Source organism: Olea europaea, chromosome 21, assembly GCF_002742605.1.
Source record: "Olea europaea var. sylvestris chromosome 21, O_europaea_v1, whole genome shotgun sequence".
In the NCBI taxonomy this organism is placed as follows: Eukaryota; Viridiplantae; Streptophyta; class Magnoliopsida; order Lamiales; family Oleaceae; genus Olea; species Olea europaea.
In genome coordinates this window covers 2,913,150-2,919,132 of record NC_036257.1, presented here as the reverse complement: position 1 = coordinate 2,919,132, position 5,983 = coordinate 2,913,150, and the positions used below count along the sequence as shown (strand labels likewise).

The following is a 5,983-nucleotide window of genomic DNA, read 5'->3' as shown; positions in this document are numbered from 1 at the left end:
TCATATTCGTGACTCGCCGAGGCTTTGAAAGACAAAGCGGAAATCTTGAAGGACGAGGAGGCTACCATATCTGATGACTTGACGAATATCTTTATGAAAGATTGATTAGACGTCTACTTTAACTTATGTTTGGAACATCAGCCTAGAAATATAGGGCATTTGACTCTTTGTTAATGCAATAAACTTATGTGCAAGAAGGATGTGATGTTTAGAAGAAGGAGGTAGGGGTACGTGGTTCGGATCCAATGGCCACCATGTCTTGCCCAAACTCTGTATATACCCTCCCCTTGAGAAAGAGAAAGAGAGAGAAATGTGTGGAACGATAGAAACAACACATAAATAAAAAGAGAACAATGAGAGAAAACCCAGGAAATAAAATAAGGAATATATATATTAATTTTTGGTGCACTTTGGAGAGAAGAATAAATACTATTCCATACACTTCATGTCATTGAATCTCTTATTTGTTCTTCTTTTTCTTCCACAAATATACGTATTTACAACCTATTTACTACAAGGATACGTCTACGCATACACTATCTTCTAATGACACTTGTTAGCCATTTTCGAAGGTCAATAGTTAATATAGTGTTAACATTTTCGTTGGTCACATTATTTTTAAATGAGTGGTAAGGTCAAACTAGTCACTTCTCAATATAGGAGAACTTTAAAGTTTATTATTGTGACTTACAAATTGAAGCGTCAATTTTCTAGATGCGGGACTTGATGTTGCTATGTCTTGAGGCCATGCTTATGTAGCAATTTTCTAGCTTACATAAGACTTTGAATCTTAAATATTAAATGAGCTAGAACAAATGTGGATAGATAAAGACACTAAAGGGATCAAGAAGAACATATCAGATAGTAAGTAAATGAAAATGGGTTTGATAAAGGATCAATGTTATAAAAGTTCAAGTACTTTAACTATACGATTTGAATCTCTTATCTCGAAAGTGGCTAAGTTAAAGGACATTGCACTCGAATATATTCCTCTTAGTGTTGTTTATGTGTCAACACTATACATATTGAATCTTATCGTGTGTGGATAGTGAATTCAAGAGTGCATTAATTGATAAAACATGCGTTTTTCAGGAAAAGAGTGAGTCTCATAAAATTTTTTAGGTTCCACACGATTTTTGCACTTTTAAAATGTTTTTGGGATATTCGAAACATATTTGAATAATAGTGTGCAAGTATTTCATTTGTCGAGCTAAGTTAAACCAAAATTGTGCTTCTCAAGGTTGACATTGAATTTCAAAAGTTTAGAGTTCCACAGATCATCTATACAGCTCAAAACTCTATTGGCATGAAAAATGGGGTTTGGGATTGTTGAGATTGCTTGAAGGGTCAAAACTCTAAAGTAAGGGAAAATCTACCTTGGTGGTAACCTAGGCCATTGATACCAGACATATGCCCTTGTCGCACTTACCCTCGACAGAGGCCATTTATGACCTTAGAGGTGTGCCCCTCGAACCATTTGAGGTGCGCGCCCTCTTTTTTACTGGGTTGGGGTTTTTAACCCTTCAACCCCAGGACTCTTTAGCCTAAATTCCCCATTCCCAACTTATTCTCTCAAGACCAATTCCTCATCTCCTCTTCTAGAACACACACTCTTTACTCACTCTCAAATTACTTGGGCATTGTACAAAAGAGTGCATTACAACAACAACCCCCAACCTCGGAACTCTTTGGCCCAAATTCCCCATTCCCAAGTTATTCTCTCAAGACCAATTCCTCATCTCCTCTTCTAGAACACACACTCTTTACTCACTTTCAAATTTACTTGGGCATTGTACAAAAGAGTGCATTACAACAACAACAACACACAAGTTATAACCACTTTTCTCCACAAAAATTCAAGAAGAGTAAGGTAAATTGGCCACACTTCAAGTTTATCTTTTTACCATTTTTTTTCTTTACTTTCCTTGGGAATTTGATAAAAACTATGAAATAAATGGAGATTAGGCTTAGGTAGTGAATGGATTGTAGCTATGTTGTGATTTTTTCTGGATTGTCCACTTTGAGTTAATTATTCTTGGAATTTTTAAGTATGTACATATAGTGTTTGATATAATGCCTCTATGAAGCGTTTGGTGGAAGTTGTACACCATGTTTTCACACAATTCAATAGTTTTACATAGATTAACACCCCCTCATATCCTTGCATTCTGAAAGAATCTTGATTTGCATGAATTTGGAAAAAGACGTAAGTTTTAACATGTGTTTTCCAATTTTTCCAGCTTGCGGCCGTAGGTTGCAGCCACAGTCCCTGCATTGCGTCCCCTACTTCTCAGCATCAAGTCTTGTACATCCGGCTCCCATTTTCCTATCCATTATGTCATCTTTGGACTCATTAGAGCTATTATGTCATATACTTGGACAAATACTTGATTTTCTCATGTTTCACAAGAGTGGCACCAAAAAGGAAAGATGCCCCTACGTCCTCCAAAGAAAAGGGCAAAGTCTCTACATCCAATACCACAGCATGCACTCATGTCGATGACAGAGGCATGAGGAGATTCCAGAGTTTGGATGATAAGACGATATTTGATAGCATCTTGGCCAAGAGGAAGATGTGGCTAGAAAGACAACTAATATTGGAGGATTTTAAGGATTATGAAATTGAGATTTTTATACATAGAGCATGATGGGCACATGTGATTGCAAAACCATGGGAGATTTACCCTACTTTGGTACATGAGTTCTATGCAAATTTCAATTCGCTAGATTGACAATCCTGGGACAGAGTGTGAACATTACACTTGGGTATGAGACAAGTGGGTTTTGTTTTTCATAAGGTTATTGGAGCATAATATGGATACAGTTATCTACTTGCTTAATAGGAGAGTAGATGCAGGGGATGTGGATAATGAATTTGAGCACAATATGCTAACTCAATCTTTTACTATATTGATGAAGTTCATTTGTCACAATATCGAGCATACCGCCCATTTGATTACATCAACCTTTGCAAAAGCGGGGTTGCTATTTCACTTGGCCGGGGACTTGAAGATCGACTTAGGCACGTTCATATATAATCAGATTTGTGGGTTTGCTATCAAGCTAGAGCATTACTAGACATTAATTTTTTCCGACCTCAGCAAGGGGATTTTCAGATCTTTTGGGGTCAGCTTCTTTCTGCGAAGCAGTTGACTTGGGCCAGTGTTGCTATTAATTGTAAGATAGCAGATCATTTTTGGAGAGCTATCATACGAAGCAGACAGTATCAGCAGTAGGAGGAGGTAGCTGAAGGATATGGGGATGCCACCCAATTTTCTCAGCAACCACATCCAAACCCTACTGTCAATCATCCATTCATGCGATGGTTATTTGCTAGTTCGACTAAGACCATCCAAAGAATTCAGGACATTCTGCAGTCACTTGGAGCTTGCACTTAAGAGTTCAAAGTATAGAGAAGACTGCTCAAGGCATACAAGGTGATGTGAATGTGATACGTTTTGATGCGTCCAGTACGAATGGAAGGAACGACATGCTTAGGAAGAGTATAAATAGATACTCAGGACGGATTGACGAGCTGAACATCGAGTTGATCAGACTAATGATCTAGTTTTGAGACATCCAAGGCCAGGTTGATGAGACATATGACATGGTATGCTGCATGCAGGTTGGTTGGATCAGACATACAATTTGAAGCAAAAGATTCTCTCGCGTAAGCCTCCATCATCATCTTTAGATCCACGAGGCTCGGGAGCATTCCATCCATTTTCACCACCACCTTCAGACTAACCAGTGGAGTTCTCAGGTATCCTCTTTGCCTTTCTTTTTTGCATTACAAATATCATATTATTGTACATTGAGGGGAATGCACAAGTTAAGTTTTGTGATAGATGGTTTTATCATTGATTTTGTATAGTTTACTGCTTTTGTTATGTTTGTCGATTGTTTAAAAAAAACCAACCTGCAATGAATAGGGAAGGTATGGTAATGCTATGAATGACCTAGTATCGAATACTGGTAATAATATCAGCAAAAGAACGTTCTCGTGTGCTTCCAGACATGCTCTCTTTTATGCTTCTATATCTCTTTTCTGTACTTGTGTGGGTTTGATAGTCTTATTGAATAGAGGTAGATTACATGATAGTAAAGAGAAATTGGAGGTTTTCGATGCGAAGGAGATATGAGGCGTGGACTGAGTTTCCAGTGGAGAGGTTAGATTTGAATGAACCTGTACATGGTACTATAGAAATGGCTAAAGAAGAATTAGTAATTACAGAGGTATAGAGATACAAAGTGAGAGTTGTTTACGGAGAGAGAAAGATTGAGTGGTTTACAATTGAGGATGTCTTGGGGAGTAGGGGAAGTATTAATTAATCATGTATTAATTAAATTAAAAATTCATAATTTGCACCCGATTAATGAATTCAAAACTACACCTGTTGGTTTGTGAAATTGCATACTTGAGATATAAGATTTCGAGAAATTTTCCCTTTATAAAATTAGTCAAATGGACCAAACGTAGCTTTTGGATCTCAAAAAAACTTCTTTTGACTTTTCGAAAGTCATTTAAAATGGGCTCTATCTAAATTTAAGAGCCTAGATCAACATATAAAACACGGGAGTATTTACACAAATACCCTATATTTTAGGGCTGTTTTAAAAAAATATGATAAAGTTAGATTAAATGGTAATTAGTTGTATTTTAACGTACAAACTACATTCACACCTAAAAATCCACCACAAAAATCAGCCTTCAAAATGGAAAAATCAAAGGAAAATTCGAAGGAGAAAAATGAAATCTTCCACAAATTTATTCATAATTCAAAGGTTTGGAAAAATATCAAGACGACTCCAACATTGAAATCCCTGGAAAAACATCAAGACAATCTTTCTGTAATACACAAATGAAATTATTTTTTAATGTTTTTGAATCCTTGTTTAATTTGTTCCCCAATTTTGTTATTTTAAAATTGTTTAACATTCTCTTTGCATAGATTACTAAAGTTACAGTCGTAATTATCAATTTTCAGTCAAATAATCTCTCACTTTCAAATTCTAATCATCATAGTTCATTGCACACATCTCACTTTTATTTGAATTTGTGATTAGGTTTAGTTTTAACTTTATAGTGTAAATAATTAACATTTATGATGTTTTTTTGATGATTTTGTTATTGTGATTGAAAACATGTTTCAAAACAACGTTGTTCAACTTGACAGGAAATGAATTGTGTCAATACATAGAGACATTAAAAATTAGCTTTGAATCAATTAAAATGATGCATGCAAGGTGTTTGACAAAATGAGAATGTAAAAAAAGAGACGTTCTATCAATTTCTTAAAAAATAAAAATAAATAAATTAATAATTCACACATATCATTGAAGCAGTTTAATAGATGTATACGTGTGCATTTTTGAAAATTTAGACATACTAATTCATGCCCTATTTTATGATAATACATATGAAAAAGAAAATTTTGAACCAATTATATTGATTCATTCAACGTATTTGTTCAAGAAGAATCTGAATTCTCACTTTTCTTAAAAAAAGTCAAACTATATCATCGGAGCAGTTACCTAGATACATATGTGTGCATTTTTAAAAGTTTAAACATACCAATTCAAGCCATGTTATCTAGTAATACATATGAAAAAATAGTTTTGAATTACTTAAAATTATACATGCAAGGTGTTGACAAAAGAAAAATGTGAAAAAGTTACATTCTATCACTTTTCTTTTAAAAAAGTCACTATATCATTGGACCAATGACCTAGATGCATACATGTGCATTTTTGAAAATTTGAACATTCCAATTCAAGCCTAGTTTTCTAGTAATACATAAGAAAAAAATTGTGAATCAATTACATTGATGCAAGATGTTTGCACAAAATGAGTGTAAAACAAATGAGATTCTATTTTCTCCAAACTCCCTCTCTCTCTCTCTCTCTTTTATATATATATATATATATATATATATATATATGAGCTAATTTGAGCACATGAGCTATACATTCCCAAATTTGA

At 34.7% G+C, this 5,983-nt stretch overlaps 1 long non-coding RNA gene across 1 annotated transcript; it reads left to right on the top strand.

Annotated features, from left to right (window-relative positions):
- The first annotated feature begins 1,412 nt into the window (after positions 1-1,412).
- Positions 1,413-4,018, top strand: LOC111370399. The gene is made up of 2 exons (XR_002698408.1): positions 1,413-1,870; positions 2,241-4,018. It is a non-coding gene; the product is annotated as an uncharacterized LOC111370399 (long non-coding RNA).
- The last annotated feature ends 1,965 nt before the right edge of the window (positions 4,019-5,983 follow it).